Source organism: Pezoporus flaviventris, unplaced genomic scaffold, assembly GCF_033815535.1.
Source record: "Pezoporus flaviventris isolate CSIRO_AGI_PZ_B2104156 unplaced genomic scaffold, CSIRO_AGI_Pfla_v1 ptg000093l, whole genome shotgun sequence".
NCBI lineage: Eukaryota > Metazoa > Chordata > Aves > Psittaciformes > Psittacidae > Pezoporus > Pezoporus flaviventris.
Genome location: NW_026892641.1, coordinates 1,953,973 through 1,965,362, shown reverse-complemented (window position 1 = coordinate 1,965,362; position 11,390 = coordinate 1,953,973). Strand labels below are relative to the sequence as shown.

The following is an 11,390-nucleotide window of genomic DNA, read 5'->3' as shown; positions in this document are numbered from 1 at the left end:
GCAGGAAAATGAAGGTGCAAGCGCAGATAAACACTGCAAATAATCAGTGCAATGTTTATATCACCTGGAGAGGGTATTTCTCCTTGTGAAAGGACAGGGCTGTGACTAAACACGCTCTGGGTTTAGTTCTGAGATATGCTAAGCAAGCCTGCCTGACCTTACTGAAGTCATGCCATTGCTCCAGCCCTCTTTCCCATCTCTAAAATGGCAACGCAGTGCACCTACTTGTTTGGAACTCATTTAAATGCTCTGATCTTCCAGGGTTGTGTCTCTGTGTGTACAGCACCTGAGAGAGTGTGTAATCAATCTCTTTTGGAAGCGTTAAGCACTAACTACACACACATATATATGTATTTATTTATGAGATTACGCAGTAGCTAAGGGAATGTGTTGCTTTCAAAAGTGGGAATAAGCAGAAGCGTAAGGATGGAGGCTGCTGAGAGGCAGGATATGGCCTAGAAAGGAACGAATGAGTGCCCAACTGTTGGTTTGAGCCAGGAATTTGGGTGAATGTGGGCATATCGCTGCATTTCAAGTTAAAAGGATTGCTGTGATTGTGGCAGCCGCTGTTTCAATGTCTGTAGTGCCAGCGTGGTAGCAGGGCTCCCACATCTCTGGGAAGCAGGCCTGTAAGGCAAGTCATCTCTGCATTCCTGGCTGCAGAACCAAGCAAGGCAGTGCCATTCCTGACTTCATTATAGCCTGTATCCTGCAACCACGTACGTGCCTGCTGCAGCGGGGCGGGGGGGAGTGAGACAACACAGTGTGTGGAGCATCCTCTTCAGATGGGGCTACCAGCATCCACCCATGGCCTTACATCAGGATTGCAGATACCATTTCTGACTCGAGCTCGTCTTCAATTCACACACATTTTCTTTTGCATGAAAAAGAAAGCAAACAAACTGTTCCACAAAATGTTCCTTATTTATCTAAGTCATCCTACTAACTTCTTTGAGCCATCTAAATATCTATATATAATTAGATGGGCTTTTTTATGTAACTGCCACAAGACAGTTACTCCGCTAACCGGTTCCTTCAAAGCTGTTCTTATCTATAAAATTATCTAATTTGGACATCTTCTATTACCAACAGAAAGTGGTTATGAACCTTGAAGGAAAAATCTGCCACACGCAGAATAGATTCATTTCTTTATATTTCAGTCAAATGAGAAATCTTGCCTTGTGCAGTGTCTTTTCTCCCCAGAAATCTCTTAGTACTCCATGCATTTGACTGACTCTTTCTTACAGTGGTAACTGTTATTTACTGTTCTGCTGAAATACGGCCACCTATGAAGATAAATGTAGCAGTTGTTTAAATGATTCACGACTCAACTTCACGTCAGGTTGAGATCAGAGCCCCTCTTAGTGCAACTGAGAGGGAAAAGATAATGTAATTACTCAGATATATCTAATGCCGCGAGGCAAGCGCTGTGGTTACTGATGGTGGCTATTTCCCCCAGATGTTTGGATCTGGAGACGTTACATTATTCCGTGGAACAAACAGTCTGTTGTTAGGGAAAAAGGGGGCAGCCTGATCCATATGCATCACTGCAGGCTTTATTATACTCTGCATGGGCACAGCTAGCAAAGCGGCCGGTGGGAAAAGCGTGGGTTTGGTCTGCAGTGAGCTGGACCTGCAATAGTGCAGCTCTCTGTTTTGAGCTGCTCTTTTGGACAGGTAAGTCCTTTTCTGGGACCGTCTCATTTTCCCTTAGGAAAGGCCTTGCCTGACCTAAGAGAGCATCTTCACAGTGGCTACCAGAGAATGAGCTTTCTGGTGCAGTCCTGAACTCCCTGGAGGGACAGGCGCTGCCTCTCTGGCTTTCTGATGTATCAGTGTCCCTTCCCTGTCCTTCTGTGCCCTGGGGAGTAAGCAGGATCCCAAACCTCCTCTAATCTTTACATGCAGAGTCTTGCAACAACAACAGTTCCTTCCACGAACAGGATTTTCTAGGCCATCCGACTCCCTTCCTTTTGCAGGCAACCGGGTCGGATACCCTCATTCATAAAATGACCAAACTCTATTCGAAATCCAGTTGGATGGCTTCCCTCTCCCCCGTCTCCCCACGTAACACTTTGTGGCAGAAGGCAGTTTCAAACCTCTCCTCTTACGGTTGGAATCCCTTTTATTTCCAAACCGGATTTATCTGCAGACAGTTTCTATCCCGTTTGTTCTTTCCCTGAATTATCTCAAACGCAAAGATGCCAACAGCTTTTAAACGAAACACAACTGCCTCAGAAGCTGGGGAAGGCAAATGAAGCTGGAAATAATGGGAATCCAGCTATCCTTGCTCAGACTTAGCGGTGAGACTTGCAGCAGGACAGCTTGAGCTTTTCAAGAGCAGAAGGAGAGGGGAAAGGGAACCTCTCCAAAGGCAGGAGATGGCAGGGTCATGAGGAGGATGCAGCATCCATCGGGACCATGCTTGCCAGGGATGCACAGAGGGAGCCCTGCCTGGCTCAGGTAAGAGGCAGATTCCGTCAGTCTCCCACTGCTGGCGCTCGCACAGGGGCTGCTTTTGGTCCAGAAGCAATCCCAGCCCTGGCAGGTAAACCTGTGTGCTCCTGTCTCTCAGAACCCATTGCTCTGCCCATGCTCATCTGTGAGCATGGAGCCCTGTTCCACGCAGCGCTGCGCTGCAGCCCAGGCAGTTGTGAACCGGGACCTTGAGGGCCACAGTCATGGATCTCCAAGCAAATGCAGCCCAGACGTAGGGAAATGCTCTTCTGTCCTGAGGATAATAAATGCTTGGAATGGCCTGGCGGGCACGGTCACTGGTGCAAAGGCCCAGGGATCATTCGCAGAGCCATTGGCTTGTAGCTGTTGTCCTATGGGAAATGATGTGCGAAAGGGATGAGCTCAAAGCACCCTGTGCCTGTTACCTATGTATCTTATGAGTAATTTGTCTCTGAAGCAGAGGCGTTTCACTTTTTTTCTGCTGTGAGGCGGATTCTTTTCCTCCAGCTTATTTCTTCTCAGCAGGAGGGGAAGATGAATTCCTGTCAAGGAGTAGTTCATTGCTCCTAATGCAAGAGTCCAATTAATTGATGGTTTACAAGCTTTGCTTTGCTCGCTCTTGAAAACAAACAGGAAAACAAAACTGCAGCGTAGCAGAGATGGCTGGAGCATTACAGCCTACAGGGACACCATGGCTTAGGAAGCTGGCCGCCTGCTGCTGCATTTCCCAGCCTTGCACTAGACGACAGGTCCTGTTCGTCCCACTCCTCCCAGTTTCCCAGTGCTGGCTGATGTCTCTTAGCCAGCATTGTGTTACTGTGCAGGGCACAAGGAGGAGATTAACGTTGAACATGAAGATTTTAGGAGCCCTGGGCAAAAGTGTCCTTTCCAAGCAGTGAAGAAGGAGAGGACGCAAAGGGAGAGGTCAGGGCTGTGGCTAAGAGCAGGGAGTGCTAAGCAGCTCAGGATTTGGGATGTGTGGGGAGAGAAGGCACAGCCTTTCCCTCTCGGCAGTGCTCAGCCTTAGGAGAACCGGTCACTTTGGAAGCAACAGTTCCAGTACCCCACTGCTCCCTGCCCTCCTGACCCCCTCCTCAGTCCCCTCCCCTTCCTGCATCCCTCTGCTCCCTCCATCCTGGTTTCTGCCCCGTTTCCTGCCATCCTCACTCTGCCCTCCTTCGATCTCCGTTCTCCAGCCCCTACTTCCTGCCCTCCATCCCACCCTCCATCCCACCTCCTGCCCTCCCAACCCACCTCCATCCCACCTCCTGCCCTCCCATCCCACCTCCATCCCACCTCCTGCCCTCCCATCCCACCTCCCACCTCCCTCCATCCCGCCCCGCTCCACGCTGCCCCGCACGCCCGCGGGGGGGCCCCCGCTCCGCTCACCCCCTTCCCGCGCCGCCGTGCCCCGGCAGCCGCCCCTGCAGTTCCCCCGCTCGCCGCTGGGGGCCCGACGCCGCCGCCGCCGCGGTCGGAACGGGGCCGGAGCAGCCGCTGGCAGAGCCGCGCCGCCCAGCCCAGGTAGGAGCCGCCGCGGGGAGGGAGGACCGGGCACGGGGGGGGGATGAAGGGGCGGCGGGGACCCAGAGCACCGCTCCCCGCTGTGGAGGCGCCGGCCGCGGTCCCCGTCCGTCCCCCCGTTCCCCCCCCCCCCCCCTCGCGGGATGCCCGGGCCCGGGATGCGCCGCTCGCCCGCCGCTGCGGAGCCGGGAGGCGCTGGGAGCCCCGGGCAAGGCTCGGAGCGGGGGGCGAAGCGGAGCCGGACGCGCCCATGCTTGCCGGCGGCAGCAGCCCCGTTCGCCCCGGTTACGGCAGCACTTGGTGAAGGACTTTGTTACCAGCCCTTGTGTGTGTGTGTGTGTGGAGAGGGGGGGGATGTTGGTGGCCGCAGTGTGTTTAGCGTAGGAAGAGTTGCAAAATGTCGTGTTCCCCCTTTCGGGAGAGCTGAAGTTCACGGAGTGCGGGGAATGGGGGGCTCTGTGTGACTGCAACTCCTCTGGGTTACCTAGGAACGGTCCCCGGGATGTCTCCAGCGTGCGGTGGACACCGGGAGCGGGGCTGGCTGGAATGGATGCTCCCCGGGTACTTGCGTGTTGCTGTATTCTCAGCCTGCGTGCGACAGGCATAGGCAGGGGGGGAGATGGTGTTGAAGTGAGATTTTTCTCAGGCTTCGGATTGGAAAGAAAAGGTTCATTGTTCTGGAATGCGTTTCGCTGGAGTTGTGCTCGTGAATAATTTGTCTTGGGATACATGAGGTACTTGTATGCGCAGACGTGCAGGTTTGATGCTGGCGGAGACTCCTTTAATGAGCAAGCAGTGTCGATTCTGGGCAGTGGGGGGAAACTCCATGCAGCAGCCTCTTCCTAGGCCCAACTTTATTCTGTGTTGTTGATGCTTAAACTCCGGCATAGCCTGCAGCTCTGGGAGCTCTGCGTACAGCAGAGATGCTGTGAGCGTTACTCAGCTCTCATCCCCCATCAGGCTTTTTCCTTTCCCAGGTGTGAGACCCCGAGGTTGTGACCCTGGGGAAGTTAATTCAGCCCGCACGGGGGCTGTTTCGTCTCCCACACGTGTGGCCTTTGCAGCGTGGTGCTGCTTCCCGGAGGAGCCGGAGCTGCTCCCCGCTTCCCCGGGGGCCTTCCGCTAGCGGGAGATGCCGAGGGGATGGCTCACTCTGCCACCGCATCCTGGGCACCGTTCCTGCCCGAGCGCTGCTGGGCACTGGCTGTCCCACGCCGCGGCAGCGGGAGGTTCCTCTGCTCGCCCCCAGCAGGACCCAGTCCCTTTGTCTCTGTGAAGCCTTTCCTCCGAGGAGCCGCATCCCGGCTGGATGTGACCGCCGCAGTTAGCCGGGAGCACAGCGTTCCCTGCTTCCCTGGACAGGCAGCCGAGGCTCTACAGCATCGGAGAGCGAGCGAGCGAGCAAGCAAGCATCCCCATGGAGTCGCTGGTGCTCCCGTAGAGCTGCCGGCAGCAGCTCCTGCCACAGGCTCCTGGGCTCTACATAGGACGTGTGTGCTCGCAGGTAGGAGATGATGTTCTAACGGTGCTTTTCTGCCATGGCTTGCTTTAGTCTGCGTTTTGCATAGGGGTAGAAGTGTGCTCTGTGGAAGCAATCTGCAGAGAGGCTCCCACCGTGCCAAGGCATTTAAAAAGTGCCTTGGTGCAAGTCTGCTTTAGTGTTTATGCATATTAGCATGTGTATTTGAAGGGAACCATCTGGGTAGAGAAATATATGGTAAGCGGCTGAACCTTTCCCCGTTGGTTTCCATTTCGGGGATGGGTCTCATTAGCAGAGTCAGAAGTTGGGAAGTTGCTGCGTGGCTCTGTCTGGTTTGCAGGTGCTGCTTTCCCCACACCTGCCGTGAATTAACACCCTAAAGTGAGACACCTGTACCTGGGTTGTGGGCAAGGGGGAGCTGACAGCCTGTGCTGAGCAGGAAGGGGCTTCAGAGTGTGATAGAGCTGATGGGAATGCTCTTTAAATGGCAGTTTGTTTTAACCCCTTAAGGGCTGGCTCCTGCGGAGATGATGTGTGTGCTCTTGGTGATGGGAGCAGCGTGAGCCCCAAATGAAGGGCTGTGGGAAGGCCACTGGGTTTCCCAGAGTGGGAAGAGGCTGATGGAGGCATCAGCATCTCCTTGAGAAGAGTCACCTGTGAAAGGTTGGCTCTGAAAGGGGGTTTAGGGCAGCTGCCAGCGAGTGAGAGACCCACGGAGACGGTGCTGATGCTGTCTGCAAGTTTCTTGCTGGAGATTTCTTTTGCAAGCTGTGCAAGGAGGAGAAGCCAAGCAGTCATGTGGGCTGGCAAAGACCTAACTGCTCGGGTGCCAAGGAGCATGCAGCAATCTGTGGGTGAATGGCAAACGATTCGAGGGAGCTGGTCCTCAGAGAGCTCATCAAAGGCACAGCAAGGAGGTGCTGCCTCCAAACTGGCTATTCTGGAAGCTACGTTTGGTCAGGAAATCCCATCTCCAGCGCAGGGGAGCGTGCTCACGCTGATTCCTTTGCTTGCTGCAAAGCGAGTGAACTTACAGCTCACCCGGGACTTGGGGAAGATCCTCAGGTGCTGACTGATCGCATGAGTTCTGATGGGCAAGCATCCGTCTGCAGTGTAGGATCTCTGCTTTGACCACGCTGGCTTAGGTAATGCTTTCTCTGGGAGCAGCAGCTGGTTTTCCACGTGAGATGAGGCCTTGGTCTCCTTTGCTGGGAGAGGAGCTGTGTGGTTTTGCTGGCTGTGCATGCGGAGCGAGAGCCTGTCCATGCGGGAGGGTGGGCTTCCATGGCAGAAAGGGGGAAAAGCAGGGGAGAGGAGGAGAAGTGATGAAGGAGCAGGTACATGCTTAGACTCAGACATCACTGGGCCGTATGGACAGAGATACAGAGCAGCACCTAAGAAACTTTGATTTCTTTAACAATTGCTTAAGCTCTATTCTGTATTCAGCCTGCACTAAGCATCTGCAGATGTCTTGCCCTTTTTAAAGGCTTGCTGATGAGCCTGGGTTTTGGATATTGATTCTTTCTGACTTTGAGGGGGAAGATCTTCATGCCCAGGACTTGCTAGGGTCAGATTTGATTTATTTTTCATGCTTTAGGTGGCAAAAGGTGAGACAAAAGTTTTGCAAGCCTTCTCAGAACTGTTTTTCTGCCCTGAACGAGAGGCTTCGAAGACAGCATACATAAGGCTGAAGTATCTTTTAATACAGGGAACATCTTGCTGTGTGTGAATAGGAAGGAACACCCTGATAACTCCCCATAGTAACTTTTTGCCTGATGCACGGGACATGGCTTGGAAGGATAATCAGTGCTGTTAATCCAACAGTGCTTTTTGTGGCCTTTGTTCTGTGCCTGTGGAAGGCTTGGTGTGCTGCTGGGGGTGGATGGGGCAGTTTTAACGAAGGTGCAGCAAAACACAGTGAGGACCAGCTCAAACAGGATCATTTCCATGTTGGTCGACAGCGAGTAGCAGATGGGTAGAGCAGAGATCACAAACTTCAACCAGTTCAAAAGCTATCAGGGCAGTAAACCCAGGAATGTTTCCTGTACCTTGAAATGCTCACCTAGTGTCTATAGGAGCTAATGTAAATGAACTGAGCCTGGGCCTCCTTGGGTGCTTTTCAGCCACGTTTCTGCAGGTGCTGTGCAAGAGAGGGGAGAAAGGAGGCTCAGCTGTGATTTATCACCGCTCTCCTGCCACCAGCTTCTCTATGACTAAGCCAAATGAGGTGAGCTCGACACAGGACCTCGGTGTCTGCTCGTTGCTCTGCCTCTGTGGGAGACCTTGCTGGAGCTGGGGAAAGCCTCCCCGTGCTCCTGGATGCAGTGCAGCATCAGCAATGTTGTGTAGGTGGTGTCCGGCACAGCCAGGCAACTGCAGGATGCTGAAATGGGCAGCAGTAGTGAATGGAGGCTCCCTGAACCCCAGCATGTAGGAGAAGCTGTGGCAGAGAGAAGCACTGGCTGAAGGAAAAGTGATTTCCTTGTACCAGCATGTTGAGGAAATCCTTCCCCCCATTTGCAGTAAATTAGCAGTGATTGAACTGTTTAAAGAGCAAATAATGACCAAAGGGAAAAAAACCTGGGTGTTGTAAATGAGTGGGACTGGGGATGGTTCATCTGAGAGCCCTGAAGTAAATAAAGTGTGAAATAGAACCAGCTGTTAACATGGAAGGGATGGTCCCTCCTCTTCCTCCTTGCTGGGAAGTTACCCCAGAGGAACTGAAGCGGTCAAAAGGAGCTGCCAGATACAGCAGGAGTTTTACCATGCAATGCCTTTACAGAAACCAAATCTGAGGGTAGGTGAGTTTTGCTTCTGTTCTATGCTAGGTGGGGGGGTGCTAATTATCACAGATAATGGGTCTGGAATGGATGGGTCTAACCTTGGGGGGTTAAATCACCATAGCTTATATGGGGAAGATGAGTAGGGAAGCCTGCCTTCCTAATGCTACTTGCAGCTTGGCAGGGTAATGAAATAGGCACTGGAAATGTACCTCATTTATTTGGATTTTTCATTAGACTCACCTGAAAGGGACTATTTTTGGAAATAAATAGCTATAGGGTAAGGGGCAGAGTTCAGTGCCAGCTTTCCTAGTTAAGCTGTGGAAAACAGAAGTGTAATGGAGGGGTGCTGATCAGAGCATAGATAGGTGGTTATGTGAAGGCTCCTCACACTGGGGCTAGGCTTATTTATTCTCTTTAATGATTTGGAGGTGGAAGCAGATCAGAGCTGAGTTAGAGGGAGTGAGAACAGAAAGGGTTTGCTTTAGCTGCTGAACATTTGGAAGGATTAAGAGACAAGGCTGATGGATCTGAGCGTGCCGGTGGTTCGGCCACTGTAGTCAGGGTATAACTCAGAGCTGAGCATGACAAGCACATGAAAAGGTAAAACACAAGCACATCTTTTCCTAATGATGTAGCCAAAGGGCTTCTGTGGGATTCCATAGGAGAGCATGCAGGGGTGTGATCCGTGTGCCCCTGATGAGGACTTGTGGTTGTGTGGGCAAAGGGGAGCCATGGGAGGTGCAGGTGGGCTGTGTGGTCCAGGGGGTCTGTGGAAGGGGTGTTTGCAGTGATGGAGCAGGGACAGTCAGCTCTTCCCAAAGCCTCTTGTGTTGGGTTAGGGATTCAGTGCTGCTGGAGCAGGAGCTGTGGGCATCCAGATAGTGCTGCATCCAGCTGGGCTTTATGGTGGATTATGGGGAACTGTGCTGAGTCCTGGTGACTGCCCCCCCCGGGTTTTCCAAGGAAGGAAGAAGGGAGCTGAGATGTAAGCTGTCCATCTGCATGAGTGGATGGACACATCCTCCGTGCCTCTTACCCAGAGACTTGGGAAGTGTTGGAAGGGGAGTGTTACTGTTTGATGCTGTCTCACGGTGGTGGCAGGGGGATCAGAGAGCCCAGAGGGTTCCTGTTCCTGCTCGATTGCAAAGCCCTGAGCCAGGTCTTGGTCAGGTGGCAGAGGAACTATTCTGACCATCCTTTACATGGAAGCAGCTGCATAATACATGCCCAAGCAGTGTCTTAACTGAGCACCCGGTGAGCCATCCAGCACGAGGGGGATTTTCATCTCTGCCGAGATCTCCCGGCTTCAAAGCTTGTGGAATTTATTTGCATCCTTCATGAGCGAGAGAGCCTGGCACACATTTCTTTTCCCTTATTCTCTCTGTTCCTCTCCCCCCCCCCTCCTTCCCCACTCGCTTTTCAGTTTGTTTATTTGGTTAGCTCAGCATCAGCACAATGATGTGGAAATAAAGCAAAGGAGCTTCGTCTTGGCTTTATTGCGTATGCATAAATGGGAGAGATAGATCATCGTGGCAATCCCGAGCTGGGCTACAGTTAATGGAAATTCTTCTGTGACCTTATAAACCCTGCTTTGCAAGGGTTTGTAATGAGTCTGCAGGAATTCATTCTGGGCACAAACAAGTCATCTGAGGTCTTAGACCCCGGGAGCACACGGTAATAATAATACTCATTTCCCACCCACTCTGGCATGTGCTCAGCTCCTGAAAGGTTTTGCTGTATTTAAGAAGCAGGTTTTTTCCTTTCTGGGATCATCATATATTGTGTGTCGGGGGGGGGGAGGATGATGGCTGGTGGGGAACAGCTCTTTCTGTGCATCCTAATGCCAGTTCACCTGCATCCCTTGGGAGCATCACGGTGGGTGCTTCCCATGGCTATGGATGAACTGTGTGATCGCACCTCAGCTGATTCAGCACAAAGTCAGCTCTTTCTCCATGGTAGTGGCTCCTCACCCTCGCTCCCCTTCCTGCACGGACATCTGAATCGGGTAGCAAAGCTAGTATGGGATGGGTTGTTAAACATCACTGCCATGTTTTCTATTGCCTTCATGTTTGCTTGTAACTTTTCTGTGGAAACCAAGGGTTTTGGGGTGCAGCGACAGAAGTTGATGTTTCTCTGAATGAAGTGAGGTTTTTAATGCCTCTCTGGCCCTGCTCTGAGTGGTTGCAATGCTCCTTGTCACTGATGTTTGAGTCTGTAGTGGGATTCATGTTGGGCATCAACCCCGTGCTTTCTCTTTATAGAATATGATGAAGCAGCAAATTGTTGTGTCTGATAGAGTCGTTCTTAATGTGGCTCACCTCAGGTGAAGAGGCAAGAAACGGAGCCACGGGCAGAGCCTGGCTGCAAACACACTAGTGCACTGAAACCACTGATCTGCAAGCTGTTAGATGTGCCAAACCTGCTTTTTTTCACCCCAAAATAGCTTGATCAAAAGGTATTTCGCTCTACCCACACTCACTATTTGCCGTTGTTTTCTTGTTTGGTCTCGGCTTGTTTTCTGTTTCTGCTCCACCTTGTGTGTGATCCGGTAACACCTGGTGTTAAAAGATAGTATGTGTGCATGGGCAGCTTTGAAAGCAGGCTATCACATCTCTGTTTAAGCTGAAAAATGTTTGGGGCAGAGACTGTGCTAATGTTCACAGAGCATCTGGTCCTCTCCAGGTCCAATTCATCACTGTCTTGCGCTCTGCATTATTGTTCACACCAAGGGAAAGTGGGTGTGAAGCTGGAATAATAATGTTTCACACTTGCTTTGCATTGGTTTTGATATCCAGCAGCAATGTTAGCCTATCAGAGAAGGGGCAAGGAAATGGAGCAGTTGGAAGCTGAAAACAGTCTACAAAGAACACATTCATTCCCCTTACTGAGAACATGACCGCTGTGATTGATCCTCTATCAATGTAATCCTCTATCAATGGCAGACTTAAACAGCAAGAGGGGATTTTCAGGTTCTAACTTTAAGGGTTCAAATTATCACTCAGGAAGTAGGAGGTGAGGGCAGCAGCAGAACCCTGTGCCCATTATAATGGCAGCTATCACGTAATGGTTCCCCCAAAGTCAATCTTCTGCTGTACAGGTCGTCCAAATGCAACTCCTAGTCGGGCAGCGGTGGTAATCTGAATGTG

At 51.8% G+C, this 11,390-nt stretch overlaps 1 protein-coding gene across 2 annotated transcripts in view; it reads left to right on the top strand.

Annotated features, from left to right (window-relative positions):
- The first annotated feature begins 3,916 nt into the window (after nt 1-3,916).
- Nucleotides 3,917-11,390, top strand: part of GRIK4 (glutamate ionotropic receptor kainate type subunit 4) — a 179,340-nt gene continuing 171,866 nt past the window's right edge. For both annotated transcript variants that reach the window (XR_009747314.1, XM_061475992.1), the window contains exon 1: nt 3,917-3,981. The gene's annotated coding sequence lies outside the window, so the exon portion shown is untranslated. The remainder of the gene's footprint in view (nt 3,982-11,390) is intronic.